At 33.8% G+C, this 27,290-nt stretch overlaps 1 pseudogene; it reads right to left on the bottom strand.

The window, feature by feature from the left end:
* Positions 1–1,931: 1,931 nt before the first annotated feature.
* Positions 1,932–10,433, bottom strand: LOC113760051 (annotated as a pseudogene).
* Between the last annotated feature and the right edge of the window lie 16,857 nt (positions 10,434–27,290).

Raw genomic sequence — 27,290 nt, 5'->3', positions numbered from 1 at the left:
AAGGTGGACCAGTTGGAAATAGGCATATTTTGATCACATTACATGAAATTTTCATGTTACACATCCACATCATGATTCATGTCATTCAATTGCATTGATATATGTGACCATTGACGGGTCAAGTTACGAAATTGTAACAAAAGCCGCTTTGATCCTATATTTGTGTAATTGATGGATCGAATTGGTTACAGATACATTGTGATAATGACAGTAAAGTTGAGCTCATATAGTTAATTGCAAAACATAATTATAAGGTTACACATATAGTCCAAGTGGGAGATTGTTGGATCCTTAATCCAACATTGGACTTATATGTGAATAATTATGTATTGCAAACTGTCAATTAAGGTTAAACCCAATTAAAGTGATCAAATATAGTTTGGGTTTAATGTATCTAATAGGATGTGGATCTTTTAATGTGTAGAAGCTTATGGGCTCCTATTTCAATGATGGGCTGAAATAGGGCTCCAAAAGGTAACAGGAATGTTACCTATAAATAGGGTTATGGTCTCCAGATCACAGGTATCGTTTTAGTTGTCGTATTTCCTAATACCACAAAATAGCTCTTCCCTGATATCCTATCGTCAGGAAAGATACCAGAGAGAAATTAAAGGCCTCTCTCAAAGGATCGGTGAATACCTGTTGACCTGGAAGGTCACCCCAAATCTCTAGGGATTCAAGTATCAAGTTTATCAATATGGATTCAGGTACGTTTCCTCAATTTTTAATATTCATTTATTTCTTAATAATCGCCATATAGATTTTGGGTTTAAAGGTGATGGTTTTCACTATTGGTTAAATTTAGATAACCACCCTAACACTAACCCATTAATTTAACTTTCCAATGCCATGAGAATCGTGTCATTTGGAGATATGGATATTGAGATATACCAAAATACTGAGAACTAGCCAGAAGAAAATCGCAACAAAAATATACTTTAGTAATTTGGATTTTTTGCTATGAAAATGTAAGAATTGGACTTTGTTGTTTCATAAGAATTGTAGGTCATTCTCTAAGCTTAAAAATAAATTAAAAATCATCTTAATTGATCGCCAAATATGTCATTCCTGTCAAATCCCTTCCTCTTCACTTCTTTTTCTTCCATTGTTTCTTTATGTAACATTTTTGGTCCGTCTTCTCCAATTAAGCTTTTCATCTATTAGAAGAACAGGAGAACAAAGATAAGTAATTTTCATTCAAAATTAAACTCAAATAATATAGTTAACTAGCAATTTATGCATATAAATGCACTATATTTTACCCGCTATCATTCATTGTTTGTATAATATGAATATCTTCCGCTGCATGTTTTTCGTCCTCTTCCGCTGCTGACAAACAAACTTAATGTGAAGTGTTTAAATAATGAATTTTTACTTACTTGTTAGGACTATCAAACACCCGTGAGTTTAGTATCTAATCAATTACTAGTAATGGAAAAGAGATGATAATGTAAAATTACGCGTAAGTTGTTGTGCATGTTTAGTATCAAGCTTGTTATAGCTTATTTCGGTATGTGCGTGAAGAGAGCAAAATGCCAAAAAAAAAAAAAACCTGCAATCCTAACCTAAGTTGGCCTATTTGTTGATTCCAATTCCATCCCTTTTCAGCACCCATAATGAAGGAAACCAACGTATGGGTGGGTAGACATTTGAAGCATGGCAACCATAGACTTTGAAGAACCTTGAAAAAACTTTCATGCACTTGCAACAAAGCATACTAAATTTTATTAGACTTTATATAACAGAAATGGATACAGCAAATTTTTATTTATTCCATGACTTTCTTCTAGAACAGACCAAAAAGCTGTTAATAAAAGGACAAACTAGGACAAAGAGCATGTATAGCTCTTTATTACAGAAAGCATAACTCAGTTTTGGGTCATAACCTTCCGTCACAAAACACATAACTGAAACAAAGAAAAAAAGAAGGATCAGATTTTGCGGGGCCTCTTATTTGGACTCTCACTGACAACCATTTCTGCTGAATTTGAAGTAATGTCCAGATTTTCATCCTCAAGTAAGCCATTAGTTGGTGGAGGCTGATGTTGAATAGGTCTACACTTCCTGCCCAGAAAATTCATGTACCACAGAGCTGAGTCTTTTGGGAATCTTGACAGATGACGATCTTTGAAGTTAACATACACAAGGCCAAATCGATCTTTGTAGCCCGATGCCCACTCGAAATTGTCAAGCAATGCCCATACAAAATACCCTTTAACATTGACACGCTTTCTGCAATTATAGATATGTTAGTCATCGAAGAAAATGTACAATAAAGTAACTTGAAAACATGAATGTACATTTTTCCCAGCAAGAGCTTACTCTATCATGGCAAGCCTTATTTCTTTGAGATGCTCACGAAGGTACATAATCCTGACCTCGTCCTTGCGAGCTTTGCAGACGGTATAATTGATATTATTTGCATCAGCAACACCTATACGAGTGAGAAGCAATAATCAAGATTAGAACGATATATATCCCAAAAATATACAAGTATTGATTATTTTTGAAAATGGTGGATCAATTCGTGAAATTTGTTAAGTCAAGTACCATTCTCGGTGACGTAAATTGGAGGATCATTGTAAAGTTGTTTTATGGCACAAAGAAGCTTGTTTATCCCCTTTGGATAAATGTGTATCCAGTCGTTACCTGCCTAAGCATCAAAAAGGAAAAAAAATATAATTTTTGGGGAAATTAAGGCAATTGTACTTGAATAAAGTACACTTAATAAAATATATATAACGCATTTCTCTGTCTTTAGGGCATGTGAATTTTCTTTACTATATATTAAGGTAATGGACCTCTATGCTGCAGGTTTATGAACAAATATGCTGTAATATATTATGTATGCGGTTAATTCCTCACTTTTGTACCAATCGGATTTCCATCAGGACCATTGGCTGTGTGGAAGAAAACAAAAACAAAAATGATAAAAGCTCAGGAAACAGTGAAATTACACACTTGACACAACAGACACACTAAAATATTTTCAGAAAGATATTTAGAAACTTACTTTCACTTGTGCAATGCTGATCGTTATCACAGCTTGGAGGTCCAAATTTCGGGTCAGATGCAACTGCATATCGAGCGGTGTAATAGTTAAGTCCAAGGAAATCATATGACCCTCTTAGCTTACCGGATTCTTCCTCTGAAAATCGTTGAAGGCGGTCTGGTGGTACAATATCCGTCATGCTCTTGGGATATTGACCATATGTTATTGGATCCATGAACCTGGAAAAACAAGCACAACTTGTGAAGAAAATCATCTGTGCCCGCATATGAGAAGTAGCAATGGGTGTGAAACCAAAAGATTTGGATAAGGGTAGAAAAATCAGTGGCCATCTCACTCATACGAACCTTGGGAATCTTGGTGGAAACAAACAATATTCGTGTTACTAAAAATTGGTATTTTTTTTAATCTTTGTAAAAAATGATTTGAATTGTGCATACAAAGCTACACCAAGATATATCTGCAATTACAATATGAAAATGTGAATTAAGATGGAATGCATTGCTTCAATCCTAGATCATGTGCGCCATCTTTTCAACTTCAATGTTCTCAAGAGCCATCTACTATCATTTACTAAGACCATGTTTATCAAAGAAAATTAGCTTTTATTTTTTCGAGAATAATGCTTTTTGGCTTTTTGTCAACTGATATTTCTTTCAAAGGATAAATCTATTGCATTCAATTAAAATAAAGAGAATATTGCTTGAATACATGCTTGTCATGTGTTCACGTACCAGCCAAATTGAAAATCCAATGCTCGTTGAGCAGCCTCTTTGTTCCTCTCTGATTGGGTGAATGGCTCAAACCAACTGGAATAAAGTACTATTCCTATTTGACCCCCTTGAGCCTGCACAAAAATTTGACCTCAGATTCATCATAATAAAGGTATTTTGACTGTTATGTGTTTAGCACCCCAAAAGGGCACAAGTCATTTTGTGCATACGCAGTTGGAAACGAAATAAGTTATCACGATCTAGGACGTTGGATTGTAGTTTACATAAAGTGTTATATGTCTTGCATGATTTGTTGCGTATGCAAAAACTTTGTGTATTACAAATGATACAATTGTACATCAGATCATGTAAACTATATAAGAATTGCACACAACACAATTATACCAGTTCATTTTGAATAACAAGCATGTATGATCAAACCTTAAATTTTTTTCTGTATAGATGAACCGCTTCAGCATGAGCAAGTAGCAAATTGCGTGATACAGTGTAAGGCTCACGACCTGGATCTCCATCTTCACAAATGACTGCACTCTGGAGATCACTCTTGTATGGCACAATCGGAATTTTCAAATGTTCCTCTGAAGTTGGACCTCGACAGGGGGGCCATTTACCAGCGACATATCCCTTATATATAAAAGTCCATGGTTCATTGAATGTTGTCCAAAACTTTACACGATCACCGAATTCCCAAAAGCACAATTCAGCAAATTCCAAGAAGTCCTTTCTGGTAAATTGGAGTAAGAGTAAGAATTTTATTTTTATTTTGTAATGTTATCTAAATATGTTCTTCATTTTAGCAGATTCAGGAGTAAGGGTTAAAATTGATTTCCTAAGAGGAATATTAGGATGTAATAGACCTTTCAGATAGTTTTTAATTCTAAACGAAAATCCTTCTGAAAATTTAGAAACTTTCTAGCTAACTTACGCATTTCTTCAAATTTCAAGGTTCAAAATAATAATGTTACCTGTTAAATGGCAAAAAGAAAAACAAGAATTTCTAGCTTGAAAATTTTCCCAAATGCCAAAAAAAAAAAAAATATCGTCCAGCTTAAAATTTTTTCCAATTTCAATTACTACCACTTTAAGATAAGTTTTGGACCCATTGTATGATTATAGTACTGAAGGCAGTATAATATATATTCCACGTCCAAAGGGTAATTTTGTGCCCTCAATTTATTTCGTCACTCTCATCAATCATCATACATACATAGTAAAGTTGAGAGGATTAATAATTTAAAGAGAATTGCATTTTTTTTGTCCTAAATCTCTGGGGAATGTGCGCTTCTAATCCTTAAAATTTGGAAGAAAACAAATGTATTTTCAAATATTTCAATCTCTAAGTACATTTAGTCTTATTGACAGATTTTTACTCATTGCTACCAAAATCCAGTCACGTGTTGTTACGTATTGACAATTATTTTTTAAAAAAAGGAATTAAAAACATGAAATAAATATTGTTGGCCGTAATTTATAGTAAAAGATACCAATCACTTGTGTAATTAGTTTTTAGCTAAAAATGTACAAAAATTTGGTCGTGAAGACCTTGTTCTGGTGATTAAGTTGAGATTCCAAGAATTAGAAGTGGTAGTTTCAAATTTCCTCGATCCTTTCCTGCTTTTGAAGTCCTACCCATCTCCTATTGAAAAATTAAAAAAAAAACTAAAATTTAGTTGACAAAAGAAAATATAGATTGGAAACTAAGTACTTATGTGACCAGCATATGAGTTGGGCTGTCAATGTGCTATGTCGTGTTTGTTATATTCGTATCGTGCCATGCTCGTTTTCATGTTAAATGAGTCTAAATACATAATGACACATTTGACTTTTGTGTCGTGTTTGCGTCATAACTTGTTTACTAACATACTGTATCGTGATTTTACCCAATTGACTCATTTAACTTTTTATATGAAAATTATAGTTGAAATATCGCTAAAACTTGAAACATGGTTCTCCTTCAAGAAAATATGTGATGTTCTCTTCATCACTTTTAGTTATAACCCCTGATTGAATTTTACTTATATAAGTTTTGAATGCATTAACATCTTTTTGATAATATAGAATAAAGTCTGTTTTGTTTTTCTTTAACAAGAAAGACAAACTTTAAGGGACAAAAAGGATAGGGAAAACCATGCAACAGAAGAGCAGTACAAACAAGAAAATGTTCAAAAAGAAATTAGATGAAAATAATAGAAAATTTGTGGAATGGTGTTAAAATTTACCTAGAAAAGATATTTAATCACTAAGAAAGGAAGAAATATGAGCAATATTTGATATGAAGGTAAGTATTAATCAATTTGACAAATAAAGAATGAAGGTGGGAAGTGAAAAATTAAAAGAGATAATTTAGGAAACCTCCCTTGAGGTTTCCAATAATGGTAGAGAGCTCCCCTTAAGTTTCAAAAAATTACACTTACCTCCCTTGCTTGTAAGGTTTATGTAACAATATAGGCCCAATACCTATACTTTTTCACAAATATTCTAAAATACTCTTCTTCTAGAGAATAAGACAAAACAAAACAAGTTTTAAATCTTTAACTTCTTATACGTGGTATACCCACTAAAGCAGACCAAGTCTCACGAGTCCAACTTACCTCAAAATCCACTACTTGCTAGTTCTTGCCTAATGTAGCTCGCCACCACCACTACCAATCGTAAACCAAGAAATGTCTCCATGTCCCCAAGAATATAATTCATCATTGCTCCATCATTCTTAAAAATAGAGACACAATTCTATCTTCATAGTAAAACAACAATCAAAAGGTGGAAATAGAAAAGAGAACCAATGAGTTTTTTAATCGTTAGACATTTTTACTTAACAAACATATTAGTCACTTCTTTATCTTTCAACTCCCAATTTCATTTTTTTTTCCATCCCACCTTCTTCATTTTCCCCTAGTTTGATAATAAAATCCACAATCTGCACCTTATTAATTTAGTAAATTCAATTGGCTAACATTTTTAAAGAGTAAAAATATTTAAAAAATGAAAGGGTCTAAAATTTTAATAGCAAGAAAGAGATAGGAAAACAAAAGAGTACTGATAAATTTTGGAGATGAAAACAAATTGATAGTGGTGTGATTGGTAATAATGGAGTGCGATATTTGGTGAGAGGGAGAAGTGGTTATAGAAAGAAAGAGAAAAGAGTATGAAAGAGGAAGGGAGGGAGGGAGGAAGAGATGAAACATTAGAAAATGGATGGAGATTATTCTTTGAGATTAGGAAATAACAAGTAGAATAATAAGAAGTAAGGCTTTTTCTTTTCTTTTTCAGCTTTAAATATCCCTTTATGAGTTAACTATTAAGTGGTGGACATTTTAGTCATTTGATTGGACCAATGGAGGTTTGTGTAATTATTGAAAGCTCAGGGGAACTGAATGAATTTGTTAAAAACCTCAAGAGAGGTTTCTGAATTTATCTCAAATTATAATCATAAAGGTTGTCTATATTCATCAATTTGAGAAAAAAAAAAAAAGAACAATGAAGGAAGGAAGCAAAAAATTAAAATAATAAAAATTATACATATGAAGTTGTGAAGTCTAGATTTACATGTTTATATATTCCTATAAGAGGTTAATTATATTATTTTAGTTTTAAAACTTTAAACTAATCAAGTAACATTTTTTCAAAATTATTAGCACATCAATAACAGGTTAATCATGTCAAACCATGGGTTGACCCATTACGACCCACTTTATTTATATATCGTGTTCGTGTTGACCCACTTTTTACATAAATTATTCCATGTCGTGTTTTATCTAGATTTTTCTGTGTGGTGTTCACATATTGTGTTAGAAATTGCCACTCCTACATATGAATAACTAGCCATCTTTTAATATAGATTATGACTAGCAGTATTTTATTAACTTATTAGATTTTTCTAAAAAATTAGTTGCTGGAACATGACCCGATTTTAGCAGTAATTGGTAAAAATCAGTTGTTAGGACTAAATATGCATAAAATTAAAACGTTTAATAATACATTTGCTTTCATTCAAACTCCAGGGACTAAAAGTGTTCATATCACAAACATTTAGGACTAAAATTGCAATTCTCGATAAATTATGTACATCATTTTAATTTTATTTTTGATAAGAAAAACAGCATACATAAGCAATACTTATATAATTTTGTCACTCAGGAAACCACCATACTGTTCTTCCAGAACTTGTGGAACTTCAAAGTGGTGTAGGGTCACAAAAGGTTGGATGCCTAAACATGGCTAATTGTCAACTGAGTTTCATAGATGAATCCGTTTTCGGTTCCTACGAAGGAAAGTTCTCACTAAATTTTACCATTTGCCAGCAGCTCGTCGATGAGATTGTTGTAGTACTGGATTCCTTCTCTATTCACACCCGCACTCAATCTTCCACCTACGACATAGATTTGGGGGAAAAAATATGATACACTTAATTAGCATATCTCAATATCAGAACTTGCAATATTTTTTAATAGAGGCAATGATTTATATTTTTTTAGTTAGTCCTCAAACAATTAAAAAGATTCCCTATTTTCTAAAAATTAATCGTCTTGTTACCTGGCAGTACTCTAGTCCACGAGATTGAAAACCTGTAGGAGTCTAAACCGATATTCTTGGCAATTTTCACATCTTCCTATAGTGTAATTGGACAGAAGCAACGAATTACGATTGGGAACTTAAGGGCCAATAAATTTGGAAAGAGATATATCTAAAAAGAGAGAGGAATAGTTTGAATGAGCTAGAAATCTATGTGAATGGTGGATAAGTACCTTGTACAGCTTGTATGAATAACATGCAACGTTTGCATTTTCACCTTCATTGACTTTTCCTGGAAATCAGCCCATTCGTTAAAATCACAGGCACAAATTTTTTTGCACATGAAAAGTAAAAGGATGGAGCTCATACTGAAATTCTTAAACATAATAGTTTGCCACTTTTTTATTTGTATTTTAATTTTTTATTTTTTTTATAATTTTTTGTGTCTACCTAGAACAATCTATTGTTACTTGTACTATGAGGAAGAAAAATTCTAACTGAAACTTATATATGGATTAGGTAGACTTTAGAAATATAGGAGCACTGTAACACCCTCTAAATTTGTTTGAAGAAGGGAAGCACTATACTTTTCCTTTATGCATGAAGTGAGATTTAAACTCTCAAACTAGTGCTGGATTTGTAAGAGGCTTTCCCTGGCCACTTACAATATGGTAAAGTAAATTCAAAACATTTAGACAAAAAAAAAAAGAAACAAAAAGTCTAATTGCAATATCAAACATTCTGTTTTGTATAGTGCAACCCTAGTTTTAAGGACAAAGAAGGAAAAATAAAAAAGGAGGAGATAAATTCACACCATTCATCCTAAATTTACACGTATTGTGAATTATATTTATCACTTGTATTATTGAAATTAAACAAAAAAAAAAAGAGAAGAAGTTAATTTAGACTTTCACAGAGTAATAACAAAGTCTAGCTTTAATGATGACAAAGAGGAGGACCGAGACAACAGACCCGGTGTCGTTTGGGTGAAGGCATCCCACGAACTAGGTCCACGACCTCCTTCAAACAGACCACCTTCAATCTATGGAACACAGCGAATCCAATGGGTAGTAGAAGAAGGATCAGCCAAAAAAATTAAAACAGATTAAGAACAAAGTGTGAATTCGGGTATAATTGAAAGGTGCAAATTAAAATTAACCCAAAAACATATTAAGACCAAGTAGCCAACTTACACAAGGTGCTTATATACCGTTCTATTTAATCATATTACTTTAACATGGTCAAGTATTCTTCGTTTAGGATCAAAACTTGAGGGATGTGGTCCAAGTTTAACCATGTAATTATATATACTCAAGTTTTGTAGGTTCTCCCCATGTACTGTGTGAGGAGTTTTTTTTTTTTTTTTTTTTTTTTTTGAGCCTATGTGAGGAGTTTTTATTGAGTTTATTTTATTTGGTAAGAAACCTTTTAGCCAAACTCCAAACTATTGAAGGCATAATTCATTCATGATGTGTATGCATGAGTCATGCTTTAAGATAAAAAAATTATATTGGATTAGTTGTTTTGGGGATGTTTTAAAATTATTTTACTGTAGTAATATATGTGAAAAATTTTTACTGTAAATGTGCTAATGGTATTTTTGGAGTGTTTTTGATAATATATTTTAGGATATTTTTAAGATTTAAAATTTTAATAGGGTATTTTTGAAAAACTGGTCGGCGACTAGAGGGGGGGGGGGAAGAGGGAAGGGGGGTTGCGAAAAAGGGTGGGAGGAGGGGAGGGGAGGGGAGAGGAGGACAAGGGATGAGGAAAGGGAGGAGAGAGAAAAGGGGAAGAGGGAGGAGGAGGAAAGAGAGAAGAAGGGGAGGTGGCAATGACTGGTGGTGTATGATGAAAGTTGGTGGTGGTGGTGGTGGGTGATAGGTGAAAAAGAAGGTGGGGGTTTTTATTTTTTTTATTTTTTTTTTTAGTGTATTTGAGATGTGTTGCTTTTTTAAGTTGTTTTTTGGAGTTGTTTTTAGAGTTTATTACTATAGATTTGAAAGACAAAATCAGTTTTTCAAAAAACTCTTGAATTCAAACAAGGCAATACAAATTTGTCTTTAGAAAGTATGAAAGATATTGAATTAGTAGAAACCTGATAAGCAGCACTTGCAGCCCCAAAGAAGAAGTCAGAGGGGAAATTCGACCGGTGGATTTCCATTTGCTTAACACAAATCTTTGTAGAAAAAGAGGTATTTATGCAAGTGGAGAAGAGAGAGATAAATAGCTGGATGAGGCTCAATTGTAAGCCCTGCTATATATAGCATACATACTAATGAAGCATGTTAAGGTTGGAGAGGAAATCGTGAGACACGGGTCCAGTGCCATGAATTGGACAGGATTGAAGCATCTGTCCAATTAGGTTTTGGTTCACTTGAGTTTCTTGACTTTCACAAGATTTAGTATGAATTTGCACAACAGGTGCATTCTATTGGTTCGTATGAACAAATTTAAAGTGTACGAGAAATGCATAATGATTGTAAAACAATCACAAAAAACTGGGATAAATGTTTAAGTGGAGTGTAGGTTATAGACAAATCAAATAGCACCATATATTGCTCGCCAAAATGTAAAGTGCGGCAGTGATTCAGAAGGTGTGAAACTTCGCGGATGAGAGCATCTGGGATAAATGGATTATGTTTTATTCATTCTTCAAAATGTAAAACTTCAAAATCATTTGTAAAAATGTGACCTATTGTTCATAATTCTTTTATATAATTAGCAATCAAAAGTAAAAATCAAATGCACATGTAATTAGCAAGTTTGAATCGTGTCACGATATGGATAATTTCTAAATAGTTAGAAATGACATATAAAGGAAATTGAAAAAATTTCCTTGCACTGAGTTGATTATTGAATGTGATATAACTAATGTATTTATCCAAAATTATTTTGTAAAATTCTTAAAAGAGTACAAAAAGAAAAAAAAAAGAATACTAAATATAGAAGAACAAATTCCTTACCTTGTCCTTCATATTTCACAAAATGAATTTTTTTATCCTTCACATTTCGCAAAATGAAAATTTTCATCCCTCATTGATCATGTGTAAAAATAGTTTTTTTCTTATTTTTAAAAACCCATGTATATATCTACTTGATTTTGTACAAATAGCATATAATATATCTCTATTTAAATTCAACTGAACCAGCTAATTGTAGTTGTAGGTGAAATCAAAGAAAATTATATTACATGCTATTCATACTGTTCAGGTGAAATCAAATAGATGTATACATAGATTTAAAAAAAAAACTATTTGTACACATGATCAATGAGGAATGAAAATTTCATTTTATGAAATATGAGAGAAGAAATAATTCATATTGCAAAATGTGAGGGACTTTGGATTGGATTATGTAAATTTTGATTTGATAATTTTGTCCCTAAAAATAATCACGTGCAAGGTACGTGGTGGATTCAGACCAAAAACTAGTTAAAAATTTAGGTAGAGATCAAAGTTGATCAGTGTGAATTTGTAAGAGATGTAAAATTATATTTTTAAAAGTGAGAGGCGAAAAAAGTTATTTTACAAAATATAAGGAACGATTTTGAATGATTTTCTCTCTCTAAAATTATCGCATACACCGTTGGTCATTTGCACTTCGGTCCCTCCTACCCGTCCTACGTTAAAAATATACACATTAATTTTGCAATTTCAGCCTTTCATTAATTCTCCATTACGCCTTCTTTCCCGTTCCCCATATTTATATCAATACCCCTCTTCTGGCCACTAAGCTACTCAGCTAAACCCAACCCGTGTTAGATATCACTCCGCAGACTTTCTGATATTCATACATCAGCCATCTTGATTGGAAACCACGCTTTGCTTGGGGTCTTCTTATCCATACAGCACATCGTTCCCATTGTAGGAACACAAGTACTATTCCTAGCATACACGCTTCCATTGTTAACGGTACTACTTGAATATGGATATTTTCTGAGGGTATAAATTTTCCCAAAAATAGTAAACAATATTAACTATTTATTGAATTGTATTTATTAAATTTTCTACCTAAAATTAAAAAACTTTAGAGATCACGTTTGTTTCGATCGAAACATTAGCGACCAATTTAATGCACAAGTCAAATATTGGGGGACCAAAACTACATTTCTCTTAATTTCCTATCTCCACTCTTCCACAAAGCTGTGTCTATGTTATCAAGTTTTGCAATTAAATGGTTGTCAGATATGTGGGGCGGAAGATTTCTTGATGACTCCAAAAGCTTTAGTTGGTTGGGTGTTGGACCAACTTTATGATTCTTGGCATCTCCCCTTGTAATTATTTGCGTGCTTCCACTCCTAGAAATTGAGTTCAACGGCACAGATTTCTGAATAGTTTGTCAAATAGGTGGGCTGCAGATTTCTTGATGATTCCACAAGCCTTAAATGGTAGGGTATTCGAACAACTACTTTGTCACATGATTCCACGCCATTGTCACATGATTGTTACTTTGTCGGCGACTCTCTTGTACTTTTTCTCGTGTGATTCCACTGCTGGGAAAACGGGTTTCATACCTCAATTTCTTAAAGTTAAAAAGGTCGCTATAGAAACATTCGTCTTCGAGCAATGCTATTGATTTGCAAAGCACAAAAGAATGTAAATATGACTCGTATAATTATATGAAATCTTGGCTTCTGCTGCGGCCAAGATCAGACAAAGATCATATGGCCGTTAATTTTTAAAATTAACAAAATCTTTTTTTTTCCTTTTCAAATTTAATGGCCTAGATAAAAAAAAAATTACATAATTTGAGCCGTTTATTGTAAATTTCTTTTTTTAAAAATATTCCTTTTAAGTTGAATGTCCCAAATCAAAGCGTACATTAGGCTGGTCTAATTTGGACCAATATTTTTTTAAAATTTATTCTAAAAGGCGAAAGAATAGTTTGCTATGTGCTAACCGTCTGGCAGCGTGGTTGGACCATTACTTGTACACTTGTACTGTACTATTCAGAGGAAGGGCACCTATATTATCCATACAATAATAAGGGGAGAGAGGTGGCAATTAGGGTAAACATTTTATGTCATTTTTAAACTTTTATTTTTGTTCTTAAAAAATTAATTTTTGTCCTAATCACCAAATCACATTTACTAATATAATCTCTCAGACCTCCTTAAATATTGTAACTACCAAATTAATTATAATTATATTCAAGAAAAATTACTAAAAAAATGCAAATCTTTTCATGAAAAATTTTATATAAAATTTAATTTTGTAAAAACAAAGTTAATATATTCACAAAAATTAATAATTATTTCTAAAATGCACACACATTAGGTGTGCCCATAACACTAGTACTTAATTATGTGACAGCATGAGTTGAAGCAATTATTAGAGCAAAAAAAAATGAAGTAATTATTAGTGCAATTATATCTAAATGACAAACTTTTTAGCCTAAAAACTTGAACCAAAACAAAACAAAATTAAAACAAAATCTGCAAGAAACAAGAAGTGGCTAACTTTATGGTGGTTTGACACCTTCGTGGAGACGAAAATAACTAAACTTGTCCATCATGGGATTTGTAGCTGTATGAAAGGCAAACTAATTAACAAATTTAAACTTTCAGTAGCAATATCATGTCACATTATCCATTTTAGAACAATTTGCATATGCTTAATAAGGAAAATATGCTATTAATTAACAATTCAATATCTAGTTGTGCAACATGCTGATTTTTGAAAGGTCAAGGAACGAGCAACGTGCAAAACATGTTGCTGACTAAAGTTGTTTCAAGGATTGTTCATAATGATAAACCAACTACTCCTAGAGTTGTTGGCTACCAAAAAAGTTTTAAAACTTTGATTGGGTATAAGTCAATGGATCAAATCCCTTGACCTGCATTCTAATATTCAGACTTTCCTTGAAATATTTCTTAGGAGTAGTTGTAGTATAAGATCTATTGTGTGGATACAAAAAAAAAAGATTGTTTATAATGATAACGTGCAAAACATGTTGCCAACTAAAGTTGTTTTAGCAATTGTTCATTCATCATTATCCACTAGAGATGTTTTCAGGTCCTTTTTTCTTTGTGCATCATTAATATTCTTTGACTCCTTGGCTATCTTTGCTTTCAATGTATCACTATTTCACACACACACACACATACATATGTATATATGTATATGTATATATCCATATATACACATATGTATACATATATATATGAATATATGTATATATATACACACATATACATATATATATGTATGTGTATATATATACAAATATATACATATATATATATATGTGTATATCCATAAATACACACACAAATATATAAATAATTCTACTAAATGTGCTTTACATTTAGTTTGTTTGAGATAAAAGAAAAGCTAATTTATATGAATCTTGTAGTGTGCTGGTGAATTGATATGGTGGCTCAAAATTCATATAATATGTAAGCAGATTAATTTTTTTTTTATTTTGATGAGTTCTCGGTACTTAAGAGAGATCAGAGAGATTATACCTTCCTTGCTTTGCTTTGTCTCGTAATCCTTCTAATGCTATGAGAGTGGGAATCCTGTACTGCTGAGAGGTGTGCCTCACCTGATCTTCCCCTGAAATGCCTCAACGCCCTCTTGGCTAACGGCTCAAATGGGTACTACACAGTCTTTTGGTCTTTTAGGACTCTCAGTTACAGGGTATCTCTTTCAAAGTTTCTGGTAGGACTGCAATCTAGGGTTGGCTGCACTAATCTCTACACTCTATTTTCCTTTCCTCAAATATGCTAAGTATATGAAAGATAGTTTTTGGAAGGTGTTTTTCTTTTATTGGAAATACTAAAATTTACAAGAGATTTCTATACTCAGGTTGCTCACAAGATTTGTTAACTAATCTCTACATACTAAATATGTACATATATGCATTTAGGATTAATAATAATAGGAATAAAAGGATTAACATGTAAAGGATTAAGAAAAAAGGTATTATTAGCAATATTAGATAAAAGACATAAAAAGGTGGAAGATGCATTAATAGCAAGCATAGAAGTGGATATGAACCAAAATGGAGGAATATTTTATTGTAACCCAGATTTTATGGTAACCTTAGAAGATATAAAAAATTTAGAAATTGGAATACAAACTAAAGGATATGAAGAATTCCAAGGAGATAATCTAACAATCAGCATAGGATTCATAGGAAGGTTAACTAATAGCAGTAAAACCAGATATAAAGTAGAAATCTAGAAAAAACAAACAAAGAAGTATTAGAAGAAATTGGAAAAAAATCAATAGAATCAAAAGAATCTTATTCTCAAGTAAAAAAATTATTATATAAAATAGAACATATAATATTAAGTTAGTATATGACCAATAAACCACCTCCAAAATATACTTTATGCCCAGATTATATAAAAATTTTAGAAGAATTAAAATATTATCATCAGGAAACTTTAGGATTAACTGATTACTTAGGAACTAGTAATTCAGATAAAACCAACCCTAAACAGAATAACGTAGAAATAGCATTATTAATAACTCTACACCAGAAAATTGATAAGACAGCAGAAAAGGCTAGGACCTTGGAAATCGATAAGTTTGAAAAAGATTTAGAAGAAACAACAGACAAATTTAAAAGACTACCAATAACTAAAAAAGACAGTAAAACAGGGCTTAGCAATATATTTACAGTAAATACAAACCCTCAACGATTTGATGGCAAGTAGAAGATCATTCTCAAGACCAAGTAGAACAATTAATGAAAACACAAAAGTAGGAACTAACATATTAAATTTAGCAAGAACAAGAAGAAGTAGGAGTATGCATTTAAAAGAAGTATTAGACATAGATAGAGATTTAGAAATATATAGAAATAATGAAATAAGTTTATTAAATCCTAGAACCTTATATTTAGTAGGGATGTTTAGAAGTAATACAGGATTATTTAGACAAAATAGAGAAGAACCCGCTAGTGCTTTATTAAACCCGGTTAACCTTAAAATAATAACACGAAGTAGTATAAATCAATTAAAAAGACAATATACATATATGCATTTAGGATTAATAATAATAGGAATAAAAGGATTAACACATAAAGGATTAGGGAAAAAGGTATTATTAGCAATATTAGATAAAAGACATAAAAAGGTAGAAGATGCATTAACAGCAAGTATAGAAGAAGATATGAATCAAAATGGAGGAATTTTTTATTGTACCCCAAATTTTATGGTAACCTTAGAAGATATAAAAAATTTAGAAATTGGAATACAAACTAAAGGATATGAAGAATTCCAAGGAGATAATCTAACAATCAGCATAGGATTCATATGAAGGTTAACTAATAGCAGTAAAACCAGATATAAAGTAGAAATAAAACTTATTATAGAAGCAATGGCTAGTAGAGGTATAAAATTAATAAAACCAATAGAAGTAAGTGCAGAAAATTTAGCAGGAGAAGAATGGGAAATTAGTAAATTCATAGAAGATAATAGCCCAATAGTACCATAAGAAAATAAAATATATAGAAATAGCAAAGGTAAAGTAAGTCTTAGATTTCTTAATTATGAGTAATCATCTCATGGTAATAGTAATGAAGAAATAGAAAATGAGGAAGTAGAATATGACCTAATAGAAATAAATTTAACAGATATAGCAGAATTAGAAGATAAAATATTATATCCGAAAGAATTAGAAATAGACCTAACAGATAAAGAATTATTTGAATTAGAAAGGAAATTAGAAGCAGAAGGACAAATAGAAATAGATGAAATAATTTATAAAGATAATTTAGGAAATATTAGAGTTAAAAAAGAAGAGGAAGTAGAAAACGGTCTAGAAGAAAATGAAATAGAAACAATTAGTATACAGTCTTATAAAGATTTAATGGATAGAACAAGTAGTAATAATCCACCACAGAACGATCAAGCTAGTAGTAGTCAAACAAACCCTTCACAAACAGGTAACATTAGAACCTATGATCCAGGACAGCCACCCAGGATAATATATAATGAATATAAAGAACCAGACGAAAAATTTAACCCTAGAGGTAAAAGAAAACCATTAGAAGCAGAAATAAAAGCAAATACAGTAGACAAAGGAAAAATATTAATGTTAACATCTTATGATCCTCAGTTAATAGATGATGTAATAGGAAGTTGGAAATCAAGAGTAGTTAGAAAATACATACAACAAGGTTTTGATCATAATGTAACAGAAATGTATACGTACTTAGAAACTTATTTAGGAGGAGTAGCAAGAGCAGCATGGGAGGCATTTAAACAAAAATTCCTAGATAGATTACAACAAGACCAGGCACATGGAGTAAATCCAATGAATTTTGTTAATAGAGTAGAAGAAATTCTTTTACCAACTAGTCCAAACAGGGGAGGAGTAGTAACACAAATAGAATCAATAAGAAAATTAGAACAATTATCTATTAGAAATTGGAAATATATAAAACCATTTTTACAGGACTACTTATTTTATGCATGCTTAGCAGGACGTTTTTATGATGAAGGAATCATAGAAAAATTATTTGCAAAATTACCAGACGACTTTGGAAAAAAGATTTATACAGTGTATAAAGGATTAGTTTTTGAACCAACATTAAAAAATGTAAGTGCAGCAACAAAATTCATAATAGAAAAACTTGTAGAAGAATGTAAATTTATAAAAATACAAAGACAATTAAAAGGAGAATATAGTTTCTGTTCAGAAATATACATACCACAAAAATATGGAGAAAAAGATAGAGAAAGAAAAAAGAAAAGATTTATTAAGAAATACCCTAGAAAACAATACTATCTCAGAAAAAGTAAAGCCAGAAAACCATTTTTTAGAAAACAACACCATGTTAGAAGATATCGACCAGAACGTACTTATAGTAACAGATTATCATGTTCTATTTGTAAAAAACCAAATCACTTAGCAACAAATTGTCCTAGCAGAAATAATTCATTTAGCAAGGAAGCACATTTAGTAGAATTATTTTCAGAAGATTTAATCGAAGTAGATGATGATATATTAGAAACAGAAAACATATATAGCATAATCTCTAATGACATAAATCCCTCAGATTACTCAGAAAATGAAGACATAGAATTTGTAGATGAAATTCTAGAAAATGCAGAGCATAAAACACTAACAGACACTTATAATATGGAATAAGATTTTAGAAAATTAGACAATTTAGACTTAATAGAAATAGAATGTACTCATAATCGGGAACATAGAAAAGGCAATTATAGCAAAGCCTGTTATAACTGTAATAAATATCCAGCAATACAAGTACGATTTCAATGCCAAAATTTCTACATAGAATCATGTAAGTTTTGCTTAGATAAGCTAGAACAAACTTATGAAATAAAAAATAACAAAGAAAAATATAAAATAATAAAAATACCATTAGAACATTACTTAGAAAGAAGAATCAGGATTTTAGAAAATAAGGTGGAACAATTAGAAGAAATATTATTAAAAGAAAAAACAAAATTAGATACAGAAAATACAAACATAGAAATATTCCCAAAATTAATAAAACATAATTACGATTCTGAATTATTACAATTAGGGCAACTTCATGTAACACCTACAGAAGTAAACACCAAAATAATAATAGAAAATTATGAAATAGAAGCCATGGCAGTAGTAGACACAGGAGCCAGTAATATGATTTTAAGAAAAAACCTGGTACCACTAAAATATCAACAGAAAGCAAAAACTATTAGAATAGCTAGACAAATGGATGGTAGTACATATACATATAACACTGCAATCATGAATAGTAAATTACAATTTCAGATTAATAATTATCAGTACACTGATCCATATTATGTAGAAGAAATATATCTTAGAGATTTCCCTTACCAATTAATTTTAGGATTATCATTTATTTTACAAGCATATCATGGCATGACATTAACTAGAAAAGGATTAATATTTCACAGGGATCCAATATTATCATTCTTACCACATATATCAGAGTTTGCAGGACCCCTTAGCAATAATAATAGACCCCTTAGTAATACTAGTAATACTAGGATAGGACAACAAAAAACAGAATATAAATTTATAAATAGACAAATTAGTAAAATAACACGAGGAGATTTTAGTTTAGAGCATAATCATTGTAACTGTAAAAATAAAAATGATTGTCAATGCTTAGAAATTCATTCTATCCAAGAACATAGGAGGAAGAATCAAAATAATTCTTCACAAGTATATAGGGCTATAAACCTAGATGGTTACTCTGAAGGCTCTATGGAGATGACTGGTGAAAGGCCTCCATATCCATCAAAGGCACGGGAAATAACTTTCCTAGCTTGTGGTAATCAACAAAGTTTACTTTCAGAAGCCCACGTACCTGAAGAATTAGAAAACATAGAAGAAGTCTTAGAACAATTTGATGAAATAGAGATAAGTTTAGAATTATTAGAAAATGAGAAAATCTATAATTTATTAGAAACAGGACATCAAGAAATAGATAGTCTTATCAGTAAATTAGAAATATTAGAAATATTTGGAGAAAATCCCACATTGCATTGGGAAAAAGATAGAACGGTTTGTAAATTAGAATTATTAAATCCTAATTTAAAAATAAGCACAGCAAAAAAAGAAGCCACTAATGATGATATAAAAGAATTTGAAATGCATATAGGAGATTTAAATAAATTAAGAATAATTAGAAGAAGTGAAATCCACATAGAAGTGCAGCATTCATAGTTAAAAAAGATAATGAAATTGTTAGAGGAAAAAGTAGAATGGTGGTAAATTATAAAAGATTAAATGATAATACTAAAGAAGATAGTTATGATATACCAGATAGGAACCAATTAATAAATAGAATCCAATACAGATATATCTTTAGCAAATTTGATTGTAAATCAGGATTTTGGCAAGTAAGAATGCACCCAGATAGTATAGAATAGACGACTTTTACATGTCCCTTAGGACATTTTGAATGGTTAGTTATGCCCTTTGGGTTAAAATATGCACCAGCTATTTTTCAAAGAAAAATGGATTTGAAAAATGGATAATATATTTAGTTTTTTTTTTCCAACCGTTAACAGATTCCCCTAAAATCATAAAATGTTTACATCACTTGGAGCAACTGCTCCTACATCAATGTTGGCTAACCGAAGCAGCCAGCTAGGAAAAGAATTTCTCCAATCTATATCAGCAACTAAGTTTAAGGCAAACCTTGCCAAAGAATGAGACACCATATTGGCATTCCGTCTGACAAAAGAAAAAGTGCAATTCCGAAACTCTTTCCTCAGATGTAGGATGTCAAATAACACAGCACTGGCCCGAGGATCCTCCACCCTTTCCAATTTGATCTTCTCAACCATACTTTTACAATCGGATTGTATAATTATGTCCCTCCACCCACTCTTCATGGCTATGGACATACCCTTCCTAATAGCTCGAGCTTCCTCCACCACAGGATCCCCACACCTTTGTTCACTCCCTTCCTAGGCTCCTAGTAGCTTACCCCTGCTACATCTGGCTACCACACCCAGCCAATTTTGCCATCCTTATGGCTCAATGCGGCATCAATGTTCAGACAAATGAAGTGTTGGGGTGGTGGTGACCACTTCCCTACTCCATAGACTTCCTCCTGTCCATCATACTCCTGCCCATCCACTTCATTGAATACCTAAGCATATTCCCGCCACTCCTGCATAGCTTTACCCACCACAATTCCAGGACATTTCCGATCATTATTAAACTGAATTTGATTCCTGGATTTCCAAATTTACCACAGTATATTAACCGTCAGTTCAATATGGGTCCTACCCTCCGCTCTTGCCTTAGCCTCCACCAAAGTAGTCCACCAATGCCAAAAATTATTCCTATAAACGTTGAGACCGTCCCAACAGATGGGAGCTGCCTTCCAGATTTGCTCTGCATGCTGGCAAAAAAACAACATGTGTTCCAACGTTTCTGGCATTTCACCACAACACAGACATCTGTCATTTCCCTCCCTCCTCCTATATTTCACTGGTAGAACTCGATGTAGACACCTCCAAATAAAGTGCTTCAACTTATGTTTGAGCCTTAAACTTCACAAAAATTTCCAAACACCAGAGTCCTCCATGTTTCTACTGCTACTACCCTTCTGAAGATCAGACCTCTTTGTTCCCCTACGCATGACTTTTGCCACTGCATACCCACTCTTGACAGTATATTGGCCAGTACTTGAGAACACCCACACCAGCCTATCCTTGGCTCCGTGTTCACTAATAGGAATTGTCTTAATCCTCCTGCAATCCTCCTCCTCAAATAAGGTGCTGAGCAGGTCCTCATTCCATCCACCGTCCTTTATCAATTCATGGACAGATTTTAGTTGGCAATGTTGAGGCATCCTGGTCCTAATTCTCCCATTCCCCATATCAGGAATCCAGTTATCCTCCCAAATATTTATGTTTCGTCCGTCACCCACAAGTTTCCTAATCCTTCCCTATAACAGCTCCTTTGAACTTAATAGGCTCCTCCATACCCATGAATCCCCAACCTTAGCCTCCAGCCTCCAAATTGAAGCTCCCCTGAAGTACTTCCCTCTCAAAATTTGACTAACTAACAGGTTTGGATTGTTAAAACCCTCCAAAGCTGTTTAGCTAGCATAGCCACATTAAACTCCTGTAGATCTCTAAAACCCAAACCCCCTCTGCCTTTAACCTCTGAGAGCTTTTTCCAATTAATCCAATGAATTTTTTTATTTTCCTCACTATCCCCCCACCAAAACTTCGCCATTTCTCTGCATAAATCCACACACAACCCTTTTGGCAACCTACAACAACTCATAGCATAAGTAGGTAAAGCAAGTACCACTAATTTTAACAGTACCTCCTTACTTGCATTACTTAATAATTTCTCCTTCCAGTTACTTAGCCTTCTGATAACTCTCTCTTTGATATAGCTGAAAACCTGTTTTTTTGTCCTACCAATCACCATTGGAAGCCCAAGATACTTACTCTGCTTGACCTCTTTCATACCACCCAGCATACCTAAAATTCTTGCTTTCTGCCGCTCCTCAGTATTCTTGCTGGAAAAAACAGAAGATTTTTCTGCATTTATAATCTGTCCCGAAGCAGCAGCATACTGCTCCAAGATCCTCCTCACTTGCCCAGCTTCCCGCACATCAGCTTGGCAGAAAATCAACGTATCATCTGCAGAAAATAAATGGGATAACGCAGGGCTATGCTTAGCAATTTTTAACCCTGAGAGTCACCTATCCTGCATAGCTTGTTTCAGTAGGCTAGATAAACCTTCAGAGACCAACAAGAACAAATAAGGGGAAAGGGGGTCTCCCTGTCGAATTCCTCTAGTCGGCCGCACATATCCTTTCTTCTCACCATTTATGTTAAAGGAATACACCACTGAGGACATACATCGCCAAATCCACCCCCTCCACTGTTGACAGAAACCCATTTTCTCCATTATTGTCATAACAAAAGGCCATTCAACCCTATCATAAGCTTTAGACATATCGAGTTTTAAGGCCATAAAAGCATTGGGTCCACTTCTCCTACTATTCAAGCAATGGATGGACTCATGGGCAATAATGATATTATCAATGATTTGTCTCTCGGGGATAAAAGCAGACAGGTTATGGCTAATGCAAAGCTTCAGGAGAGGTTTCATTCGATTAACGAGAATTTTAGATATGATTCTATGTTACTACACAAACTAATTGGTCTGAATTGTGACACCAAAACAGGAGACTCAACTTTTGGAATTAAGGTGATTATTGTTTCATTTACAGCACTAAGTAAATTTCCTGAGTGAAAGAAACTGGATATGGCCCTTATCAGGTCTTCTTTAATAATGTGCCAATACTTTTGGAAGAAAATAGGGGTCATACCGTCAAGTCCCAGAGCTTTATTAGGATGCAAAGAAAAAACAGCCTTCTTGACCTCCACCTCTGATACAGGTCTGATCAGCCTTGTGTTCATTGGATCTGTGATTACCCTAGGGATTCCCTGCAAGATGGAGTCAGATAGCTGGGGGTTACTCGTTGTAAAGAGTGATTGGAAGTAACTCTGTATTTCCCCTTCAACTTCCACCCCCGAGCTGCACCAACTACCGTCCTCTCTCTGTAATCCAAATATATTATTTCTTTTCCTCCTCCCTTCCACTACAGCATGGAAATATTTAGTATTTTTATCGCCCTCCTTTAGCCAGTTTACTCTTGCTTTTTGCCCCCAGTAAATTTCTTCTTGTCTGTACGCCTCTGCCAATTCCTTTTTCAGCTCCCTAATTATCCCCCTATTGCCAGTTTCTCCCTTTTTCTGTTGTTCTGCAATCTCCTTTTTCACTCTTTGAATCTTCCTTTTAGCATTTACATTCTTCTGTTTATTCCATCCAATCAAAGCCCCCCTAACAGTCTTTATCTTCTGGTGCAGTTGAAAGAACCTGGAGCCTTCTTGCTGTAGCTCTCAAGCTCTGCGGATAATACTTTCCACCTCCTGATGTTGCAACCATCGCTTATCAAAATAAAATCATTTCTTCTATCCCCCTTCTCTCGGCTCAGTGTCTAAAAGGAGCATCAGGTGATCAAATGCCTCATTCTGAATATGGGTACATTTTGCCTTCCCGTTTTTTTCCCTCCAATGCCTACTACAAAGCACTCTATCCAATCTTTCTTTGATTTCACCAGTTCCTTCCTAGTTGTTTGTCCAGGTCCACGGAGTGCCGTCAAAGCCAATATCAATAAGTTGGTTGCTGCTCACAAAATTCCTAAAACTGTCAAAGCTTTTCTCAGGCCTTCTAAGTCCTCCCCATTTCTCATCATTTGACATAATATCATTCATATCCCCGACTATCAACCAGTTGCTTCCCCACAACCATTTCGTCGCCTCTATAATTTTCCACTGTTGCGCCCTCACATGATCAACATTACTAGCATATATACAGATAAGCCACGAGTCAGTCTTACACCCATCTCCCTGAATTTGCACTTCAATAGTAAAATCTGTGAAAAGTACCCTCCGAACCTGTAACTCTTTCCTCCATAAAACAGCCATACCACCAGACTTACCCACAGGGTCAACAACAAATAAATTGTCATATCCAATTTTCTGTTTGACTTTGTTTAGAATATCCTTCCAATTTTTGGTCTCGGACAGGAAAACTAGCTCTGGGGAGTGGAGTTGAATAACTTCCTTAAGTTGGGGAACTGTCAAGGGGCTCCCCACGCCTCGACAGTTCCACACCAGAGCTCTCGTTGAGAATGAGGAGCCCCATTAAGGTTGGACTCCACCACCTCGATCGTCTGTTCCAGAACTAACTCTCCTTGCATCATCCTAGATTTCTTTCTCCTTTCCAAGCCTTCCTCCCTCACCCCCCCCATTCTCTTTCCCTCGTAATGCAATCTGTTTCCTTTTACTCCCCCCAATTGCAACTTCCATTACTTCATTTTTCTCAGATAAAGGCACTCTCCTGCCCACCTCCCGAACCAACCTCGTCCATGCCTTGCTCCTCATATATGTCCCATCAGGTTCCTTTCTGCCACCAGTACACTTTCCCACTCCTCCACTCCGGTCCACCTTTTCTGGCATGTCCTCATCAATCCACATAGTATCATAACTTACGTTATTTGGAGTCATATGTACTGGTGGCTCAGAGCTCCTGGCCTGTTCCAAGCTTTGACCAGGACTGTGTTTCCAATACCCCTCCCCTCAATCTGTTGCTCCCTCCTCGAGTGCACTAGCTCAATTCCCATATTATTCTCTTCCTGACCTCCCCTAGGCCCCTGACCCGTTTCCTCATGTTCCCTAACCTCTGCCCCCCTCTCATGGTTACCTTGCTCTTCTCATTCACTCTCCAAGTCAACAATAGACGTTCTGAAGTTCTTTCCTCCATTGCCTTTTTCCAGGCATCCCTCTCATTTTCAGTCTGGCTCGAATTTCTCCCAACATTCTGTTTTTTACCTGGGCTTCTGGGGTTGCTCGCCCTCAACCAGGCCCCATACTGAGGTGCCTTATCCGTACTAATGCCTTTCATGCTACAGTTTCTCTCATTATGTCCCACAATTCCACAGCAATAACAAAAATCAAGGCACTTCTCATACTTAAACTCTATCCACCTGGCATTTCCATTCAATTTCACTGTTGTTCCTCTGAATACGGGTTTGTTCAAATCCAATTCCACCAAGATCTTTATGAGTTTGCCATCTTTACCTCCCTCATTCGGAATTAAGATCTCAATAACCTTGTTAAAGACCCCCCCCAATCTTTCTGCCTACCTCCTTTGTCACCCAATGAATTGGTAAATTCTATAGTTGGACCCATATCCATGTCTTGGTAAAAGCCCCTTCATCCTGCTCCACTCCTTCCTTCCATGGCACCAGAACTAGAAACATATTATCATAAATCCATGGTCTGCCACTCAGCACTCTGTTCATATCTTTTTCATTACTAAAAATAAACTGAAACATGTTAATCCCAATCTCAACCACCTTCAAATTCTTAACATACGGCCACAAGTTGCTAGCAAAGCTTTTAATACCTGAGAGATTCGCACTCTTTTCTCCAAACACCTACCCTATAATACTCATCTGACATTTTGCCACCCCCTGATACGCATCTCTACCCTCGAGCAGAACACCCTTTGCTTCCTCATCAGTTAGAACAAATCTTCTCAACACCTGTTCCAGCTCCTCGGCCATTTGACTTATCCACAGGGAACCCCAACTAACCACCCGATCAAATCCTCTACCAAGCAGAACCTGTGAAAAGAGGTAGAGGCCACAAAAACATAGAGATCCAACCAAATACAGCAGCCGACCAGGAATAAAGGAAAAACCACCTAACACTACCACACAACTAAAAGCAAAGAAAACTAGACACGCAAACCAGGACAAAAGTAAAAGAAAAAATGAAATCAGTCTGCAACTTAACCCAACAAAACAGAAATCAAATCGATCTACAATTTGGCCAGTGAAGATCGGTCCTGCAGAGCATGGTATCCCCCTTTCGACACACAGAATACAACGCAGAGCAATGAATCATCAAACCCACGAGATCACCGTTGCTTACCGCCGTAGTAACAGTGGATCGAGACGGTTAGTAAAGGGAATCGAGACGAAAAGGAAAGGTGCGGGATAATATATTTAGTAAATATAAAGAATTTGTCATAGTATACATAGATGATATTTTAATATTTTCCAGAACAAGAAAAGAACATATAGGACATTTAAAATTAGTTTTTGCAGAATTTATTAAGCATGGTATAATAATCAGTTCTAAGAAAGCACAATTTTTTAGAAAAAACATAGAATTCTTAGGAATAGAAATAGGACAAGGAAAGATAAAACTACAACCTCATATTTGTAAAAAGATCTTAGAATTTCCAGATAAAATAGAAAAAACAAAAAAGTTACAATAATTTTTAGGATTATTAAATTATACTAGACCATTTATGAAAAATTTAAATAAACTAGTAGCACCACTTTACAGTAAAACATCAATAAAAGGACAAAAGTTTTTCAATAAAGAAGATATAAAACTAGTACAAGAAATAAAAAGAGAAATTAGTAGGTTAACAGATTTAAAATTACCTTTAGACACAGATTACCTAATAATAGAATGTGACAGAAGTAATTTAGAATGGGGAGCAATTCTTTTAGCAAAACCCAATAAATACAGCAGAAAGGAAGAAGAACAAATATGTAGATATGCTAGTGGAAAATATAAAGAAAAAGGAAATATAAGTAGCATAGATGCAGAATTATTAGCAGTAAAATATGCTTTGGACAATTTTAGATTATTTATCATCAATAAGTCAGAAATAACAATTAGAACTGATTGTGAATCCGTAGTAAAATTCCATAAAACATACACAGAAAAAAGAAGCGGTACTAGAAGATGGCTAAACTTTTATGATAGTATTATAGGAAATGGTTATAAAGTAAAATTTGAACCCACAAAAGGTAGTGATAACAAATTAGCTTATTATCTATCTAGAACTGCTAACACAATTTTTGATCCAGATGACACAGCAATTTCCTAAAGCCCAGATTGGCTAATGGGAACTCACCAAGTACCCCAAAGGCACAAGTCTACATTTCCACAGCTATGAGGAAGGTAATTT

Source organism: Coffea eugenioides, chromosome 2 (assembly GCF_003713205.1).
Source record: "Coffea eugenioides isolate CCC68of chromosome 2, Ceug_1.0, whole genome shotgun sequence".
Classification (NCBI taxonomy): domain Eukaryota; kingdom Viridiplantae; phylum Streptophyta; class Magnoliopsida; order Gentianales; family Rubiaceae; genus Coffea; species Coffea eugenioides.
The sequence above is the reverse complement of the archived record's forward strand: the minus strand, read 5'-3'. Positions and strand labels throughout refer to the sequence as shown.